The sequence below is a fragment of the Vulpes vulpes genome, chromosome 12 (genome assembly GCF_048418805.1).
Source record: "Vulpes vulpes isolate BD-2025 chromosome 12, VulVul3, whole genome shotgun sequence".
NCBI classification, from domain to species: Eukaryota; Metazoa; Chordata; class Mammalia; order Carnivora; family Canidae; genus Vulpes; species Vulpes vulpes.
In genome coordinates, this window is record NC_132791.1 from 128,474,658 (window position 1) to 128,497,043 (window position 22,386).

A 22,386-nucleotide genomic window follows, 5' to 3' on the forward strand; every position below is an offset into this window, starting at 1 on the left:
ACTGGACCACTCTCTTTCACCATACACAAAGATAAACTGAAAATGGATGAAAGATCTAAATGTGAGACAAGATTCCATCAAAATCCTAGAGGAGAACACAGGCAACACCCTTTTTGAACTCAGCCACAGTAACTTCTTGCCAGATACATCCAAGAAGGCAAAAGAAACAAAGGCAAACATGAACTATTGGGACTTCATCAAGATAAGAAGCTTTTGCCCAGCAAAGGATACAGTCCACAAAACTAAAAGACAACCTACAGAATGGGAGAAGAGATTTGCAAATGACATATCAGATAACCGTCTAGTTTCCAAGATCTATAAAGAACTTATTAAACTCAACACCAAAGAAACAAACAATCCAATCATGAAATGGGCAAAAGACATGAACAGAAATCTCACAGAGGAAGACATAGACATGGCCAACACGCACATTAGAAAATGCTCTGCATCACCTGCCATCAGGGAAATACAAATCAAAACCACAATGAGATACCACCTCATACCAGTGAGAATGGGGGATTTACCCCAAAGATACAAATGCAATGAAATGCCGGGACACCTGCACCCCGATGTTTCTAGCAGCAATGTCCACAATAGCCAAACTGTGGAAGGAGCCTCGGTGTCCATCGAAAGATGAATGGATAAAGAAGATGTGGTTTATGTATCCAATGGAATATTCCTCAGCCATTAGAAATGACAAATACCCACCATTTGCTTCAACGTGGATGGAACTGGAGGGTATTCTGGTGAGTGAAGTAAGTCAGTCGGAGAAGGACAGTGTACGTTCTCATTCATTTGGGGAATATAAATAATAGTGAAAGGGAATATAAGGGAAGGGAGAAGAAATGTGTGGGAAATATCAGAAAGAGAGATAGAACATAAAGACTCCTAACTCTGGGAAATGAACTAGGGGTGGTGGAAGGGGAGGAGGGCAGGGGGTGGGGGTGAATGGGTGACAGGCACTGAGGGGGACACTTGACGGGATGAGCACTGGGTGTTATTCTGTATGTTGGTAAATTGAACACCAATAAAAAATTAATTTATTAAAAAAAAAAAAAAAACAATGTGCTTATAGCAAAGAAGAGGGCCACTGGGTGAAAAGCTGCCCTAACAAAAGACATAAGGCCCCTGCCAAGATCCTGGAGATGAAGGACCTGGATGACTAGGGGAGTCAGGGTTCGGCACCCCTCCCCAAGCCCAGGGTAACTCTTAAACTGGAGGGGCAACCTGTTGAATTCCTAGTGAACACTGGGGCACAACATTCGGTTTTATTACAACCCCAAGGGAAATTGGCAAACAAGACTTCATGGGTGCAAGGGGCCATGGGCACCAAACAGTACTCATGGACTACCCGAAGAACTGTGGATCTTGGCACGGTCCAGGTATCCCACTCCTTCATGGTCATCCCTGAGTGTCCCTACCCGTTGTTAGGTCGGGATTTGCTCACCAAGATGGGTGCACAAATTTGCTTCCACCCTGAAGGGGCAAAAGTCCTAAAGAAGGAGGGGCACCCGATTCAGGTGCTTGTCCTGAGTTTAGAAGAATATCATCTGCACCAAACGCCCTCAGCCCTAATGACTGACATTGACCGTTGGCTGCGGGAATTTCCCCAATCGTGGGCAGAAACTGGGGGAATTGGGCTGGCCCGGCACCGACCAGCCATATACATAGAACTAAAGCTGGGGGCAGACCCTGTCAGGGCCCGCCAATACCCCATGCCTCTCGTAGCGTGTAGGGGAATCACACCCCACATACGGTGACTAGTGGACTCAGGCATATTGAGGCCTTGCCAATCGGCACGGGAAACCGCACTCTAAGGATTACAGGCCAGTCCAGGACTTAAGGGAAGTCAACCGGTGAGTAGAGGATATGCACCCTACGGTCCCAAACCCATACACCCTCCTCTATTTAAAAGATGCCTTTTTCAGCCTGCCTTTAGCACCCAAGAGCCAAGACCTCTTCGCCTTTGAATGGACGGACCCTGAGAAAGTCACCAATGGCCAGCTCACCTCGACTCGACTACCACAAGGATTCAAAAATTCACCGACCATCTTCGATGAGGCCTTACCCGAAGACTTGGGTGAGTTCCGTTCCGAGCACGCTCATTTGATATCCTGTTGGCAGCGGAGGACCAGGACACATGCCTGCGAAGCACCAGGGACTTGCTCCAAACCATACCGGGCCTCAGCTAAAAAAAGCCCAGATCTGCAGAGCAGAGGATCCCACAACTGCAAACTGTCTGCCAGGATGGACACAGGCATTTCCCACCAAACATGAAACAGCACAGACTGTGACCAAGAAACTGCTGGAAGACATCTTACCGAGGTGTGGCCTAAGCTGAGGGCCCTTACGAGACTGGGCCACCCCGGGACCCCCATCGATATTGGCCAGATGACTGGGTGTACGTGTGGAGATACCAACACCGGACACTTCAACCTCGCTGGAAGGGACCTTACACCGTGATCCCGACCACTCCCACCCCTCTCCAGGTCGACGGGATTACTCCCTGGGTCCACTACACCCACGTCCGTCCGGCCGGCTGACCCACACGCTGTTCTCGAGGACTTTGTTCCAGAATGGAAAAGCCAACCGGACAAGGACAATCCCCTAAAGCTAAGACTGTGCTGTTCTCACTTATTTCCCACCTCCAAGACTCCCTAGTCTGAGGTTGTCCTTCAAAATAGAAGGGGATTAGACTTAGTCTTCTTACAACAAAGGGTGGGGAGGGGGTATGTGCTGCCTTAAACGTTGGATGTGGCTTCTTCACTGGAATGTAGATGGGAGTGAGAACAGCAACAAGGTTGGTTAGAATCCTGGTTTAATTATCCCTCCTGGCTCACTCTGAGAGCAACCTGGACCCATGATTGGGTCCTTCCTTAGGTTCCTCTGAGAGGGGAAAATGTGGAGGCCGAGAAAATGAAGGCCATTCCACTTTAAGTTCAGCTTTAGCACAAGTACAGCCATCCCAGGCCCCTGTGAATAAGAGCTGAACTTTACATTCCTTCAGTTACAGGAAGAAAACAGCTTACAGCTTAATGTCCCAGAAAGCCCCATATTAGAATAAGAACAGAGCCCAAGCCAAGGGCTGGGAGCCCCTATCAGAATGAGAACAGAGCTCAATGCCCTTGAAGGCCCCATATCAGAATGTAAACAGAACTTGAGAAATTCCTCTCCCCCTTCTGGAGGTCCCCTAGACCAGCCTATAAAAAAGTAAGCTGAAACCCACCTCGGGGTCCAAGTCCCTGCTCCGCTGCGTCAGGTATACTTGGACCCAAGCTCGAGCTTGTAAGTAAACCCTCGTGTGTTTGCGTCGGTGTCGGCTCCTTGGTGGTTTCTCGGATTTGCAATCTTGGGCACAACAAAAATAATTTGTAACAATCTCCTCTTTGTACGGGCACAGATATTTAATTCATTCTTGTGATCAGCATCGTAAGTACCTTTCTGTCACCCAGGAAAACCCCTAATATGGTTGTGAAGCCATGAAGACCTGGCCCTTGGCTACTCATTTCTGGACTTGTGTCTTGCAGCTCCACTACAGACATGAGCCATGTCTTCCAGCTTCTGTAATTCACCATGGTCTCCATCATTGTACATCTTCCCTCATGCCATGCTCGAATCTGGAACCTCCTCAGCTCCCCCTTTGCCTGACAAATATCTCTTCATTTCTCAAACCTCCAGTGCTCTCTGGTCTGTATGATAATCTATGCTAAACCTGACATATTTGCAATCTTAACTCTTGATCTGTGCCTTCAGGAGGCCTTTGCTCATTTCCCTCCATAATGTCTACTCCATGGCATATTCATTTGCTCACTGTTGCTGCTTCCTAAGCATCTCTATGTTATGTTTTAGTATCTGAAGCTGTGATTTGCTGTAACCTGAAGGCACCCCAACAATACTGAAATACTCTCTTACCTGTCCCAGGTCTTCTTTGCAAAGCTAAATTAGCAAAACTGCGCCTTCCATCCTAAGGTCAATTAAGGAGATGAGATATCAGTAGTGCTTTCTTCCAGTCCCTCCTTTGAAAACTGTAATTGAATTTAATTGTATCGTTTCCACATAGTCAAAGAGGCTGGAACATTGCCCACTTTCTATTCCAGTTTGGCAGTTTAAAATCAGCTATTGTGATGAAAAGAACTTTCTCAATGTTCATTAATTTGGTTTTCCAGGAGCAAAAGCAATGCATGCCAACCTGTTTTTGTTTTTTTTTTTTTTTCCTCATTAGCTACTTGCAAAGGCTTAAAACCAGTAAAAACTCCTTACTATTTGCTGGATAGATTGCAAAATTCTTTCACTGACTGTCACTACACAACCTGCACATTGTCATGCTCGGGTTTCACTTCTATCCTCATGTCATACTTCTTCCAAGCAGGACCACTTGGTTCCGCCAGCTTTATCTGCTGCTCCTAGACATACCTTGTGTACATGTTTGTTCATGCCACCTCTACTTCCAATGGGAATACATAACTCTCATTAAATCCAACCCAGTATTTGAGACTCATACCACATTACTGCCCTGGAGCCATCCTGATCTAACTGTGTAATGACCCAGTTCACTTGCTCAGGCATCTTTACCAACAGATTCCATCTCTGTGTTGGCTTCCTTGTAAGTGTAGGCTATTAGCTTCCCTTTGTCTATCCACGTGAAGGTGTAAACCAGGAACCAATACATATCATGTCCTTATTATTTGTAGGGACAATGACTCTAAAATAAAGCCTGCAATCAAATTGCATAGCTGAGGATTACTGTGCAAATTTTTGCAGCTGTGCATTAATCCATGGCAGAGATCCATGGAGAACTAATCAGTGTGAGCTAGAGATTATGTCTATATTAAGCTCTCAATCATCACTCTTGCTTATACCTCTTGAAATACAAATGGATCTTTATGTCTAAAAACCAATTCAGGAAGTGAATTACTAGAAAACAAATATATTTTTCTGCAGTATGTTAAAAAACAAAATTCAACTGAGTGTATTTGAGGATCTAATTGCCTTTTTTCAACAATTCATGAATTGGGCAGCATTCTCTTGAACAAGTAGAGAGGAGCTCCCAGGAGCTATACAAATAGAAGGCTTTCATAGGCACAAGGGGGCAGGGATGAGGAAGTCATAAGTAAAGGAAGTAATTATTTCAGGCAAGGTCACCTTCCTTTGGTTGAAGGGAAGTGGCCTATCATGCAGATGACTTCACTAGTGTTGATCAGAAAATTCCATTCTGATTGGTTTAAAATTCCGCTCTGGGGAGAAATTGAAAGTAAAATTAGGTTAAGGATTAAGTCCTGGTTTGCTGCCCCAGGATCAGCACAAGTGACTCAATGTTGGGTCTATTATCTTCTTTCTTTCTTTCTTTCTTTCTTTCTTTCTTTCTTTCTTTCTTTCTTTCTTTCTTTCTTCCTTCCTTCCTTCCTTCCTTCCTTCCTTCCTTCCTTCCTTCCTTCCTTCTTTCCTTCCTTCCTTCCTTTCTTCCTTTCTTCCTTCCTTCCTTCCTTCCTTTTCTTTCATTTCTTTTTTCTTTTCTTTTTTCTGAACAACTAAATCAAAGTGAAAACCACATGCATCCTAAAGTGCCTTTTACTTTTTCTTCTCAACTGATTTCAGACAAACAAGCAAACATGTCAAGCCTTATTTCCTAGGATGCCATTCATCAGAAATGCACAGTTTTAGAGGTCAGAGACACAGAGAGCAGTGTTGTCACAGAATTAGTTCTTCTGCCAACAACCTGAGAAAAGAGTGTTGTTGATTCTGACCCTGATGCCCTGGTAGATGGAGAAGGAAACTGTGTATAACATGAAAGACTCTTTAGTATATGCCTAAAACTTAGACTACAGCATTTCTAAACTGTGGTGACTCACAAAATGTTAAGTAGATTATTGGAATATCTAATTAACTGTACAAATTAGTAATCTATAGGGATCCCTGGGTGGCGCAGTGGTTTGGCGCCTGCCTTTGGCCCAGGGCGCGATCCTGGAGACCCGGGATCGAATCCCACTTCGGGCTCCCGGTGCATGGAGCCTGCTTCTCCCTATGTCTCTGCCTCTCTCTCTCTCTCTCTCTCTCTGTATGACTACATAAATAAATAATAATAAAAAAAACAAATTAGTAATCTATAAGATTAAATATTTTTATTGGGTGAGAAATGAAGTGGCTCAAACTGGGTGGCTAGTAAAGGATTAACAGATAAGTTCTTAAAACTTTTTCTGTGTGCTTGTAAATATGTGACAAGAATGTAGAAACTGGTTTGGGGGCTACACCAAACATCAGTTAAAAACTAAAAAGCTAAGTTTAAAATATACATGGTTTCCAAAGGCAGGCTTCACACAGACAGAAAAACAAATATTTCCTCAAGTTTTAAATATTTTGGTTAATTCTTCCTAACAACACTTTCAGTTTAAACACTACCAGTGCAACTGTGTCAATTAAAATTCATTTACTGGTGAATCCAGAAAATTCAAGCCAAAACTGATTGCAGGACAAAAGGAATATGCTCGTTTCAGACATAGTTGGATCACTGACTCAAACAATGTCAAAAAAATTCAGTTTTTCTCCCTGTCTCCTACCATCTTTTTTCTAATTTTCATTTTATTATCAAAGAGATTCTCTTCTCTTTGACACATAAGGGCTGTTGCTGATCCAGAACTCCACATGCAGCTTTCTGGTTTCGGTTGGCTCGACCAAGTCATCTACCAATCTTTGAACCAATCACTGTGGTCATATGAAAAGGATTGATGGTTGGCTTGGTCCTCAGTTTATATCTACCTCTAGGAATTAAATTTGCCATCATTTATCACATGGGCTGAACAATTGAGATCCAAAGCAAAAAAGAAGTTCTATTACCAGAAGAACCTGGATGTATTCTAACTGGTGAAAATAAATGAATAAATATCCTCAGAAAATGCCAAATTATCTTAACTCATGTAAATTTTATTTTTCTCATTAAAAATTATCTCTAAATATTAATTCAATAGAACAGTTTCTCCAAATGAATAAACACATATCTAGATGGAAGGACAGTTGAATAAGCCTAACTATGATCCCTAAAAAATAATGATTATAAAGATTAGTGAAAATCTCAGAGCACTTCTATCTACTGAAATCAATATACCTTCAGTAATGCATACCAGAGTTTGTCTTCGTAATTACAAAAAAGTTAAGTGAGGAAAGATAAGCATATATTTTTTAAATCTGTTATTATTATTATATTATATATTATTATTATATTATATATATTAAAATAATATGTTGGACACTACAAAACTATTAATCAATACTGTGTGCAATTTTTCTTTTCAGTACAGGTTTGACTAAGGAGAATATATTTGGAATTCAGTGAAGAAAAAGTCTCAGCTTCCAATGATCCAAGAATTCCTCCCTAGCTAACACCAGATAAGTATTACTATAGTATACTTAGTATACTCAGTCAGTGTAACATGAATAAGACAAAAGGAGATTTAATATCCTCAAAGGAAGAGAAGTTCTCAGATGTAGGAGAAAGAGAGGATATTAAACACACAGAGCAGGGAAACAGGAAGTGAAGATGTTTGTGATCAATAACCATAATATCATTTATCATTAACACATTCTGCACACCCCCAAACATCATTAACTGAAACTTGAAACTAAATTATCCCATAATTCAGTTAAAGACTTGTCATTTCTGAATGCTAGCTAATTATAACTGAATTATAATTTTAAAAATGATTATGAAAGATTATAGACACAGGAACAGACAGGAGGGATACATGGATCCTCCCAGCCAAGTGAATAAGCCATAGCCAACAAAGGGCAAGCCCATGTATATTTCTTTCTGACTTTGTCTTTCTTATTCTTCATTATAAACAAATGTATAACTCTTTATAGCTATGAAATATTTGTGAAGAAAATATAACAGGAATCATTCAAATGAATTATTTGAAATAACAGGTCCTCTGCAACTATCGTCCCTGTAGCCAGGCACATGCATACATGGGGAGACATGAAGGAGCATGGAGATAAATTCATGAAGACTTATTTATGTTGCTTTAGCAGAGCCTCTTCCCTTAGCTGCACCTGACAAGTGTTGATGGCTATGATATTTACTAAGGACATTGCTTACTGATTTGTCTTTTTAATCTTGACTGCATCTCTATGAGGAAGCCGTTACTATATTCATTCGAAAGATGAGGGAAATTAAAGATCGGTCAGTATAACTGCCAAAAGCTATGTAGAAAGAATATGGCAAAGATGAGGTTTGACCTTGGGTTTGCCAGCCCAAACCAAAGCTCTAATCTAAATTTCTGTTTATTTTTCATTCATAGGCGGTGCCTTGGAATGATCTACCATTAATATCACCAAACATTTTCTCTGCATTCTTCTTTGAAGATCAGTTATTTTATGGATGTGTTGTGATATCAGGTATCATTTTTCTTGTTACCACCCTCCAGGAACTGTCTTTTTTCTCTGGCTGTGTTACATCTAGAAAGGAGGAAGGAGAGGAGGGATAGAAGGTGAGGGAGAGAGGAGGATTACGGAGAAGGGAGAGAGAGGAAGGGTGTAAGGAAAGCCTTCTCTGCTTTGAGTCATTTAACTATGATGTGTTTATGTATGGTCTTAAATATTTGGAAATTGAGAGTCACAAACATCCAGAAAGCCGTCCAAGGTCAAGGACACTGAGTGAAAATTCTAATCCCTGTTTCTGAGATGCAGGTACTGGCCTCAGGGATCAGCTCTTGGCTTCAGTGTTCTCCACAACACTTCACCTGCTCCACAGTCCTCTTTCTGCTGTTATCATTCTGGGAAAGACACTCATGGGGACAGGAAACCTAAGCAGATGTTTTCCTGACAGTCTGTATGAGAATTTTTACAACAAATTAGTCTCTTCAACAACAACAAAAAAGAAAAAAAAAATCAAGAAGGAAATGTAACTAGAAATTAAAAAAAAAAAAAAAAGATTCAAGCAGTATTTCAACCAACTACAATATATGAGTTTCCTTTGAATTTTTAAATATTACATATATAATTTGGATAATGCAAATTTTTAAAGAAATGATTATACATAATAAAAATGAGTAGTATTATCAATATTAATAAATTATTATTTTTCAGCATTAAAGACAATGAACTGTCAAGCCATGAGCAAGTACAGAGGAACCTTAAATGCATATTATTAAGTCAAAGAAGTCAACCCAAAAAGGCTACATTCAGGAGGGAGACATTTGGAGGTGGCGCACAAGGCGTGTTTAAGAAGCAAACGTATTCTGTATGATGCTGTGATGGTGCAGTGTGTCATTACACAACTGTCCACACCCACTGAATGTACAACACTAAGAGTGAATCCTCATATAAACTATGGTATTTGAGTGATAACCATGCATCAATGTAGGTCCACCAGTTGTAACCAAATGCACCACTCCTATGGGGGATGCTGCAAATGGGGGAAGTTGTGCCTGAGTGACCAAAGGGGGTGCATGAGATAGCTCCATATGTTGTTCTCAACTCAAAAGTTGAGAAATAAAGTCTATAGAAAAAGAAATTATTTTTAATTTATGGGAGCATGTTAATACTATTGTGGTTATGCTATTAAGAGCCATTCCATTTTAAAGATACACATTCAAACATTTAGTTTTAAAATATTTAATGCCTGGGACTCACTTCTAAAGAAGCAGAGGAAAAGGGGTATGAGTGGGGTTGCTGAAACAGAAATTGTTAAGATGGAATGAGTACTGAGGCTATGATGGGTTCTGGGGGAAGGGGGTGGTTATTATACTGTCCTTCCTACTTTTGTGAAAGTTTTTCTTGAAACCCGAGATATTAGAAGTCTTAAGTCTATCAAGGTTTCCCATCATATTCATTGGAATTCTGACTTAGGCTCAGGCTTATTCCTTGTATCTTTATCTAAATAATAATATTCTCATCACCGTCATGAGGAAGAATATGGAAATGATTTCATTTGTTCTTTCCTTCACAGTAATACTTAAGGGCAGAAATAAAGAAATACAGGACTAAAATAATGAAGATCAACATTTCAGTACATGGAGAACCATGTTTCTTCCATTATTATATAGTTTAACAAAAACCGCTAAATGAAACTACATTTTGAGTTTCTTGTCACCAACTTTTACCTTTGCTTTGGGTATAATCGTTAATTCCAATTGTTTTGTAATATTTTGAAGACCCTGATGCATTAAAATTTTAGTATCTAGTCATTTGTATTCCAGATCAGTAAGATTGAGACTATTTGAACACATAACTGCTCTGACAAATGCCTTCCAGAAAACAGGAGAAATGTAACCATAGCTACTGCTAGATGAAAAACAAAAGCCTCCGTACATTCTAATAAAAATGACAGCAAGGTCAGACATCCTATTCATTTGTGTACACTGGGAACATTCTTCTTTGATTCCAATAGGTATACAGAACGAAATCTGACTTTGTGAAGCTTTCCTCTTTGCCATTCCCCTTCAAAGGAACAAAATGCTTCACGAGGAAGAAAATCCACCTCAATTTGGTGCAGCTGGCTCATTAGCAGACAATGTTGAGCAAAGTTTAAAATTACCTCTTTTAATCTGAACCTTCTACTGAACTACATTAATATGTGGGTTTGGGTGACAGTAGAAAGTAATTGCTCTTGGGTGGCAGAGTATATTTTTATTCACTACTAATGTGTTATGAGCCGACTTGTGTTCTCCCTAAAATCTGTTTGTTGAAGTTCTAACCTCCAGTATCTCAAAATGTGACTCCGTTTGGAGATAGGGTCTTTAAAGTGGTAATTAACTTAACGTGAAGCTATTAGGGTGGGCTCTATGCCAATTATGACTGGTGCCCTCACAAGAGAAAGAAATATGGACACACACATGCCCAGAAAGAAGATCATATGAAGATACAGGGAGAAGAAAACATTTCCAACCCTGCCAATGCCTTGATGTCAGACTTGTAGCCTCCAGAATAATGAGACAATACATTTCTATCTTTAAAGCACTCCCATTAGTGGCATTTTATTATTGCAGCCCTTGCTAACTAAGACATAATGTTAGGAAAACAATTGTTTTTTCATGTTAGAGGGGGAAAAAATCAACTTGTATCTAAAAATTAGATTTCAATGACCTCAAACATATGTGACTATAATACAAGGGAAGAATCAAGTCAATCCTTCTGATTGGATTCGACTGTTACCCATCTGGGGCTACCAATTTAAGGTTTTAATGGCAGGTCCATTAGGCTGCTTTGCTTAGGGCACCCTCACTTGTCATGATGGATTCCAACACTCATGTAGTGAGCCTTCAACTACTCAGGGCCACTGTGCCTGGAGTCCTGTGGGGCTGCCATACTTCCTGGGGGTCAGGTGAGCCACTGAGGGCTTGCAGTGAGTGTGGAAAGTACAAAACCTTCCTTCATGGTCACAGTTCACGAGCTGTACCAAGAGGAGGAGCTGTAAATAGCCCAAGAGTATAAACAGTATGAACATTGATGAGCTGAAATCATAGTGGGGAACTTCCAAAATCAGAAAATCATATTCTCTTGAATTGACTTAATGAATCAAAGGCTTACTCATCAATATTTTCTCCTGAGTCTAGCACACACATACAAGCAGACACACTATTGTACAATATGCTGTTTAAGGTCACAGGTTCTGGGGGCCACAGGTTCTATACCTTGACTTCACAATTTAATATTATGTAAGTTACTAGAAACTCTCTTACATTTTCTTCACTTAAAATGGGATTATTATGTACCTCACTTTAACAGATTAGAGGAAGGTTAGTTGTGTTCATATGTGCAAACTGCTTAGAACCAGGAGCACAGTGGGCAATTAATAAATGTTTACTATTATTATAGCCAAAAGTGAAGAACCATTAGAACCACCAAACCATTACCCCACCAAATACTGAAAATGTGTTTATATACTAATGGGTTTTCTCAAAATAATGAAAGAAACTTTTTTTTTTAAGAAACTATTTTCTTAGGAAGAAATGTGCCAAGTTTCTAACTTTTTCATGCTTCAAGTAACTGTTTACTAAATCTCATTGATCCTACTCACTAAACTCTCACAGACCTCACCATATCCACATTATGGTTCTAAGACATTTCTAAGGAAGTTTGTTATTATTTCTTTTCCCACAAAAATTAATAGTAATAAAAATAATCATTGTCATTTATTATAATGTGCTTGACACTCTAACAAGCTCTAAGCATTAATCAGAGTGTTGAACCTTCCTATCAGTCCTGTGAGGTAATTACAAAGAATATCCCCATTTTACAGATTTGGAAACAGAGTCCAGAGTTCAAGTAACTTGTTTGAACTCATCTAGTAAGTGGTAGACATGGGATTTGAGCTCAGGGATTCAGATTCTAGACCCAATAAAACTAAACACTTTACCATATGGAATCCACACTACATTTTTCCCTCCACCAAGCATCCACTAGAACTTTCTCTGCTCCTGTAGGATGTATTTACCTCCATACAATATTTGCAAGAAGACTTAAATTCTGGGGCTGTTTAAGTTTGGATGTGCCTAATTATGCAACACAGAGCGGTCTGCAACCATTCCACAATTGAAACACAGCCTAATAAATATATTTCACCATCCTTCATATGCATTTACAAATTAAAAATATCCATTTCTTATCTAGATCTGCAGCCTTTGATGAGGGTTGCAAGAGCTAAATCTTTTCCTATGAAATATTTTAGGCAGTATCTGGTTGTTGAGAAGTATCTGCTCTATTTCTGGGAAAATCTATCTTCCCCACAGCCCTTTTTGTTCTTGTAATTCCTTGGTCTTTAAGAAACTTTTCTTTTCTTTCTTTTTTTTTCTTTTCTTTCTTTCTTTTTTTTTTTTTTTTGGTGGGGGGTTGCACCAAAGAGTTTTTTTAAAAAACTACAAACACATTTCTCTTCTCTCTTCTGGTAGGTTTATCATTCTGATGACTTCCATAGTTTTCATTTAAGCTGTGAAATTATGAATTCTCATTATGCCTGCTCCTGGCCCTTCAGTATTATTTAGGTGGAATGGAGGCAGACCCCATGGGCAGAATCAATTTTAATTCTATCTTCTGTAATGTGTCTGCTGCACCTCTCGAAGTTACTCTAGGAAAAGAAGAAAAAAATGCAAGCAGGTTTCTCCCGGTGGCACACTAACTTTACAGATGTTGGCTCCACTATTCTGTTTAATGTGCCCAATATTCTTTTCAGAATCTCTATCATTTTTTTCCTCGCAATCCATCTTGTAAACTACCTTCAAATGCCTTTTGATTACCAACTCTCTACTTGCGTTCCCTGCTGAATTTTGAGAGGCTGAGTTGATGGGATACATCTCTTCAAAGGTGATAAGGACTCTGTCTAACCAGGCAAATTTTGGGGAGCTGAATGATAACCTAGTGAATGGTATCTAGGTAGAGGTGTTTATCGGATGCTGCCTCCTCACTCCCTTCCCTGCTACTTATCCTCCCCACCCACTCTGCTGTCCCCAGCTGCTTACTGACCACTCCTCACAGGAGAGCACCTCCTCTGAAACTGCTTCCAGTTGACAGAAGCACCCCAACCAAAGTTACACCATCCTGCCAGGAGCAGCCCATCCCCAACAGCTGACAGGGCAGGGGCAAAGCTTAGGTGCCTTTTCTTCAATGTGGTACAGCTCTACAGGGTTCTAGGATAACTGAGCTGCAGGTCACATCCTTCAAGCACCAAGCCTGAGTGTGCTCACTAACCAACCTCCTGCCTGCAAGCTGCCAGCTCAGGGTCTGTCTCCAGGGAATCGGACTAAGACAAGGCTGAACTGCATCCTTGCAGCCTACACTCAAGTCTATAAAACCTCACCAGTATATATATATATATATTTAAATCTAAGCTATTCATACAATTGCCTTTCTTTTCCCAATCCCATTCCTTCTACCTTCTGAAGGGAATATCATCTACAAGGAGAATGAAGAATTCTGTCTATGGGAGTTACCTTATTTAGTGGTGATTTGATGCTATTACAGACTAATTCAATTTTTAAAATAAATTATCAAGCCAATCTCTCTCTCTCTCATCTCCCTTTCTTTCTGTGACACATACACATTTTTTTCTTTCCTTTCATGAGCCAGGTCACCTTAGGAAAACAGGGATGTTATTAGTTACAATTTACTGGCAATGGATCTCTCTTATTTGAGGATATTTTTCTCTCCTTTCATTAGACTCTTAAGTATAAGAGATTAATTAACCCATATAATATCCTTGTCTCAAGTACATATGAGACATTCAAACAATTTGGTATACATGAATGAATGATTTAAAACTTTTAACCTTCAGGCAGCTGGAAATAGCAAGTGTAGCCTTCCTATACTTCTGAAAATTATATTTTACTTATAATTTATTATATCTATGCAACGATTTATAAATATTATGTAATTTATAGAATATTATTATTATTATTATTATTTTAAAGGGAATATGAATCTGACTCAACCTTCCAAGCAGAATTTGGGGTCCAATTTGGCTGTCACATTCCAGGACAGTCACTGACACTTGATGACTCCAGGTCAAAGATGTTTGTTATCTTTCTCATGATCTTGCCTCTCATCACTGCATGCTAATTTTCCTTACATGTTTATTTCCTTTAAGACAAGCACAGTCACAGGAAACAGTCTGCTAACACTTAGCTAAGTAAGAAGTACTCATCCTTGGCATTTGTAGGAGTATTTAGTCTGTGCTGCTCTCAGCCTCTTCAGAGGCTTTACTCACCTGCCATCTTCTTCGCAGGCTCTTAGCAGCAATGGTCCCTATATTCTCCCAGGCTTGCCCTGCAGGTTCCTTTCCAGCCAGAGTCCAGCTATGGGGCGGGCATGTGAGCTCCTTGATTCAATGAAGGGCATGCGGCACAGCTTCAGCAGAGAAGGAGGTGACAGAGGAAGGACCCACCACTGCCTGAGGATCTTGGAGATCCTCCCAGAGGGTGATGGACGTCACAGAGAGACGTTCCACACACTAGAATTTCCTCTGTTGATCCGATTCCCCTGAAACCTATTTGTTTATTAGTTCTTGTCCTTTAAAGTGATGGTTGGGCTGTTCCCTTTCCCCTCTGACACAGGCATTTTTTCTCAGACATTTTAGATGATCCTCCTACCTTCTAACCTCCTCTGGCAGGTGATCCTATGGCAGGTGATCCTATGGCAGGTCATTCATCCTTCCAGCCCTCTGATCTGAAAGCAATCCCTAACATACAATTCTTGTTAAAAAGGGTCACTTAAAATAATATAATCTACATTAATTGATGTGAGCCCTAATACCTTTGAGAATTCACTTTCTTGAATTAATAAAGTCATTTAGGACAACAGCTTTCTTAGGCACACTAGGACTCTTTAGAAATTGCTGAATCCTAAAGATTATGATTATGTACTGCGTGGTTGATCATAAATGTAATAGCTGACATGCAAGGCAAAACCCAAGAATCTTGGGTTAGGACAACCTCTGTGGATGGATTCTATCAGCTGCACTGATTTTTGTAAGAGGTAATTTCTAATAACCACAAGTGAAACACACACACACACACACACACACACACACACACACACGATACTACATTTACATACAACCCACATTTATTTAACTTCCTTGGCAGCCACGGCTGATTTATTTTGTCAGCCAACAAATTTTGAATTCAGTCAACTAAATTCTGAAGTTTTTTTCACACAAATTGCTGTCAAGAACTTTTCAAATATTGATTGTTATGCAGCACATTAGCTATTTCTCTCAGGTTTTTGTCTTCTGAAAATTTTATAAATACAATTTTTTTTCTTTTAATCTAAGTCACTGATGAAAATGTTAGATGGGACAAGGCTTAGGACAGAGTCCTATGTGATCACTCTTGGAGAGCCACTGTTCAATCATCTGGATGTACTATCATCCAGCTCTGACAAAACTTTTTTTTTTTTTAAGATTTATATTTATTTATTCATAAAGACACAGCGAGAGAGAGAGAGGCTGAGACACAGGCAGAGGGAGAAGCAGGCTCCATGCAGAGAGCCTGACGTGGGACTTGATCCAGGGTCTCCAGGATCAAGCCCTGTGCGGCAGGCGGCGCTAAACCGCTGCACACTGGGGCTGCCCAGCTCTGACAAAACTTGATTTTTTTCTCATCTAATCTACATTTTTCTGAGTGGTAAACAAATAAATCATGAAAGATTTTTAACACTTTTTTTTTGAAATCTAGATAATCTTGTGACCTTCCTCTGCTTCTCCACTCTTATTAGATACCATCTTATCTTAAAAGTTAATGGGATTATGTTTCCATACTGATTCCATATCTATGTTGATTCCTAGTATGATCCCTTCCCTTTTTAGGTTCCTGGAACTCATTCAGTTTTGTAATTACTGAGCACCTGCTGTGTGTATGTCATGTGCTATGTTAGATTAACTCCTGCTCTCACAGTACTCATTGTCTGCTCCATAATTTGTTATAAAGTATTTCCAGAATCTGATATCAAGCTCATGTATCTATAGTTTCTGATACTCATTCTTTAGAAAATTGGGATCACATTTGATGATAACATGTATTCTGGTACTTATTTTCTATGACTCCTCAAAAAGTATTTTGTGATATTGATGATATAATTACTAGTTACTTTAGCACCTTGGCATGTAGTTCATCTGAAACTAAAGCCCTAAGTGCATTTATCATGTTTCTTAAAATTTTCTTTGTATCAGGGCTCCCCAAAACCACTCTTAAACTTGAAGATTTGCTAAAAGGGCCCATGGGATTCAGAAATGTCATTATACTCACATTTACAGTTTATTAATCAAAGGACACAGACTAAAATCAGAAAAGGGAAAAGGCACATGAGATGAAACCCAAGAGAAAGCAGTCATAAGCTTCATAAGCTCCCTGCCCAGTGCAACCATGCAGAAACACACCTATTTCTTTCAGCAATGACATGTGGTAACACATGAAAAGTACTGCCAACAAAGAAGCTCACCTGAGCCGTGGAGTCTAGAGTTTTTGTTGGCTGTCACTTGGCATTTAGCAGGTATTTGTCATAAATCTCATTGTTGGGATAGACTTGTTTGCTCAACCTGGTACAGCATGGCCCAAAGCCTCAGGCATAAAGAAACATTCTTATCAGGCAGACTAGTCCAAGAGAGCAGAGGTTATCTTCCAGGAGACAGTGAAAGGCTGGTCCTAAAGACAAACCTTGACTTGCCTGCTGAGTTGAACTTTTCCTGCCCAGTTATTTCTAGGTCTTTAATTTGACTGAGTCATAATATTTCTCCACCTTTCAACAACCTGAAAGTCATTCCCTTTTTCAATAATATGGAAGCAAAACAAAAAAATAAATAAAAAAAAATAATATGGAAGCAAAACTGGCAGTTGTGCATTTTCTCTCCCTGATTCTTTACATTTGCACTATTCCTTTTTGAAATATATCGAAGAGTTTCTTTTCATTTAAAATTCAGATTTTGCTGTTATATTGAAACAACATATTCACTATGTACTAAAACTGTCTCTTGACATTCGCTATAATGCATATCACTCTTTTTACTGTTTTGTGCAATACTTTCTTTTTTCCTGTATATTCTCTGCCTCTGTTAGTGGTCATGTGTCTTGTAAGGATAAATTTGAGAATGAAGATAAAATTATGAAAAGGATATCAAGGCCTTCCCACCACTGATAACACTCCACCAAAACCAAACACATAGATAAAATCATGATAGCCTAATGCTGGATGACTTACATCCCTGGAAATTACCTGAAAAAGTGATTTTTAAAAGGGAAGTCTAAAATTTCTTAATAAATTCATTTAAATAAATAAAATATTGTTTTATTAGTTACTATAGCTGCATAGTAGACTATCTCAAGAGTTAGCCCCTTAATGCACAAACAGGTGAGTGCAGCTGGGCCCCCTCGCCCGGGGTTCCTCACAAGGCATAAACAAGGTGTCACTACAGTCACTTCAAGGTACCAGTGAGGGAGGATCCACTGCCAAGCTCACTTGGGTGTTTGTTGGTTGGAAGCCTTCCTCCGTTCCTTTTCACGTGGGTCTCTATTAGGCAGCTGAGAAGATGGCAGCTGCCCATGACCACAGAGAGCAATGGAAAAAGCAAAAGATGGCAAGCAAGATGGAAGACAGAATGTTTTTGTAACTTTATCTCAGAAGTATATTCCATCACTTTTGCCATAGACAATTGGTTAAAAACAAATCATTAAGTTCGTTCGTCTGACACTCACAGGGACATTACACAAGAGCATGAAGACAAGAAGGTGAAAATCATTGGTGGCCATTTAGAAGCTGCCTACCTATATAACAACATCACAAAATACCATATATATTATTTTAATATATAGCAGTGGTTCCCAAGTAATGTTTTGGTTAAGAAATCTGGCAGTATCTGGACCCATTTTTGATTATTATAACTGCAGGGGAGGAATCATATTTGCATCTAATTGGTATAAGCCTGGAATGCTGCCTTACACCCAACATTGTGCAAGAACAATGCAAGAATTTTCTGACCATAAAGAATTTCCCAGTTCAACATAGCAATACTACTAAGTTTAAGAAACTCTGGTAAATATTAGTAAATATTAAGATTAGCTAGATAAGTTATTGCTAAATCTATAACAGTCTGGGCTGCTCTTCAGGTAAAATAGGCTTAAGATTAGATAATATATCTAATCACTCACCTGATTTAGTTAACCGGAAACAAGCATTAAATGGAATGATCATTATAGATGCATCTGTGCAGAAGCCAAATTACATCTATATTTTGAAAACTGCTTACCAGTTTTTTTTTTTTTGCTTACCAGTTTTTGTCTCACAGACATCTTAAGTAATGTGCTCAAAATTAAAAAATAAGAAGTGATAGAGTATGTTAACGAATACAGTTTAAAACACCTACAAATGATTCTACAACAAAAGCTGACTACATAATTATAGTCAAGGTTCGATTGCTATGTGCATACTTGAGTTACCAGTAGATTTATTTTTAAGATTTTATTTTTTTTATTTATTTGACACAAAGGCAGAGAGAGCAAGCAGGGGTAGTGGCAGGCAGCAGAAAAGAGAGAGGAAGAAGCAAGCTCCTCACATAGCAGGGAGCGCGATCCCAGGACCCTGGGATCATGCTTTGAGCCAAAAGCAGATACTTAACCAACTGAGCCACCCAAGCACCCCACATTTTTTTTTAATATAGATAATCAGGGACATCTGGGTGGCTCAGTGGTTGAGCGTCTGCCTTCGGCTCAGGGCATGATCCTGGGGTCCTGGAATCGAGTCCCATATCGGGCTCCCCACAGGAAGCTTGCTTCACCCTCTGCTTATGTCTCTGCCTCTCTCTCTGCATGTCTCTCATGAATAAATAAATAAAACCTTAGGAAAAAAAATATATGTATACTTGAACTGCATCCTCAAACCAATTAAATTAGCTACTGTGGAGATATGGCTCCAATCTGGTTTGGCTGAAAGAATCAAATTTAGTGATTCTGAGTGCCACAAGAGCAGAATTTCTTCTGGATGTATTGAATTGATCTAGGTAACTTGCTAATTATGGATACTGGTCTGTTAAGATATAGCTATTTTTTTCATCTCTGGTACACAGATACACTATACTCGATACAGATTAGCTTCATAATAGAAGTATAGGTATTCTAAAAATCAATTTTTAAATTTAAGTGATTTATTCCAAGGGAATCACACTATGACCATTGGGCTAAATCTGGATCCCTATCTTTTTTTTAAAACAGAATTTTATTGGAATACAGCTGTTTTTTTGGGGGGAAAAAAGAGTTTTCCCTTTGGGGGAAAACATTTTTATTCACTCATTCAGGTTCCTCTGGGTGGTCTAAGAATCAAACTGATATGAGACAGATTAAAAGAGGAAAAAATTTAAAAGTTTAATAACATGAATCACTCTTGTATACATGGGAAAGGCCCAGGAATACTGAATTACTTCCCAAAAAGACTGAAGTCATTACCTGCAATATCATCTTCAGCTAAAGATGAAAGATGCTGAGGGCAAGAAGTCAGTTATGGGATATGACCAGAAAAAAAGCATGGTAAACAAGAGTAAGATTGTTATCCAGATTTAAGTTTCTACATGTTTAGAGTCACCCACTCTTAAGACACCCTAAGAAATGGAGATTTTCCTTATAAAGGCAATGTCTTTTACAAAAGACTAAATTCTACTCTCTCTTCAGAGCTTCTCTCGTGTCTATTGTTCTTTAAAGAAACAACAGCCTAAAATAATCCTTCTGCCAAAGCAAATTTTGGGGTGACAAATTCATAGCCATGGCCATTTGTATCTGTAGTGCCTATGCTGCTTTTCAGCTACAGTAGCAGAGTTAAGTATTAACAAGAGAGACACTCCCTGGCCAGCAAAGTCTTAAATATTTGATATCTGTCCCATTAAGGGGAAAGTTTGCCAAGCCCACGTCTGTTCCAATACCAAAAGACATCCTTTTCATTGGATTTAGTCTTGGTATTTATCATCAGTTTTCTTCTATTTTCTTTTCCTGGTGTATTTCAATGTGATGAACTTGGGAGGAGACAATACAAGGCAGGGGTAAACTTAAAAGTAAGCAAGATTTTCTTTGCATTCATGTTGCATTTATTGTGTATTATATTTTGTTTTGTAAAGATGATCTCTCCGATCAATTTTCAATTACATAAAAGAAAATGAATACTTCTAGACACTGATTTTATCCATTAAGTCAGTTGAAAGAGTTAGTGATTACTCTAAAGATAGTAACAGCAATCATTTATTGTAACTTACCTAAGGTTACATGTTAATATGCCAATACAACTACAGAAGGCTATCTCTAGAGTCTGGACTCTTATCCACAAAACCAAACATGTTTCTGTCTATAGGATAATTACCTATTTTAACACTGTATATTCTAAAACTCCTCAAAACAAAATTCAGACAATTTGTATTCTTACAGTTGTCTATTTAACTTTTATTTTTAAAGATTTTATTTATTTATTTATTCATGGGAGACACATACACAGAGAGAGAGAGAGAGAGAGGCAGAGACACAGGCAGAGGGAGAAGCAGGCTCCATGCAGGGAGCCCGACGTGGGACTCGATCCTGGGGCTCCAGGATCATGCCCCAAGCTGAAGGCAGGTGCTAAACTGCTAAGCCACCCAGGGATCCCCTAACTTTTATAAATATAATCAAAATTTTAAAACCATATGATATATTTTGCCCATAAAAATAGACTGATGTAGGTATCTTAATGAAAGTACTTTGGGTTACAAATAGTCAGTTCTGCTATCACACTTCTTTTGAAAATACAAGATTGTTCCAATGCAATTCATTTACTAGAAAACAATTTGAAACAATGATTATTTTGTTTGCTCACATGTGGTTTCATCTGTAAGAAATACTAGGTGAACACAGAAAACTGAACTGAGCCACACAAGCATACACAAAATATATACATATGCACATACCTCAAATATTTCTTCTATCAGTTTACTGTTTATTGTACCTGGTATCCTAAAAGATTGTGTTTTGCTATTATTTTGCATCCATGTATACTCATTCAACATCCAAAACATAGCCAAGTGTTCTGGATGGAAAATGAAGCAGAACACGAAGAAAGAAAGCTTTAAGCATTGAGCAGAAACTTGAAATGATAACACGTTTTAATGCCAATTCTCAAGAAACAAGCATAAAGGAATCCACATTGGAGACCATCATAGACAATGCCCTGAAAGCAAAGAAATATCTATGGTTGGAACAATGTGAAGCACTGTAAAGTCAGTAAGAACAAGAACTAAAGAAATAGAAATCATGGAAGGAATGTATTGAAGACCAAGCATTTAAAAAATCAGGAACATCTTTTTTTCACAATCAGACATGAAGCTCTATCCATAAACTAGGAAAATTTTTTTATACACTAGGATTTTTAAACAGAAATTGTCAAATCCTGCAGAAGCAGCTGCTATTAGTACTAGAAATGGTGATTTCAAAATCAATAAAATTTCCAAAGTGTTCAGCTGTGGAGCAAAGCCCGAGTTAAGATTAAAAAAAGCAAAGCAAGTTCCAGAAGTGATACAGACATTAACTGTAGGTGGTCATACATTGTACTAAATTTACATATTCATGAAACAGGTATCTATCATAAACATATGCCTTGCAGGACCTACATCTCACAGGCAAAGAAAAAGCATTTCTCCAGTTTTACGTTGCAGAAGATTACAAACTGTCATGTTTCTTCTGCCTTCCAAAATCACTCCGAGACTTCATCTCATGTCCATTTACACAAACAAAGGTCAGCTTTTTCTGAAAGAAAAATTCAATATTTATTATAGCATTCATGCTTTTCTTAACCATTTCTGTGGAGGGGTCAGAATGAGGCAATGCAAAATGTGACACTATGGCACAGAGATTATTTCAAGTTAAAAGTAATTAAAAGTGCATGATGGGATCACTGGGTGGT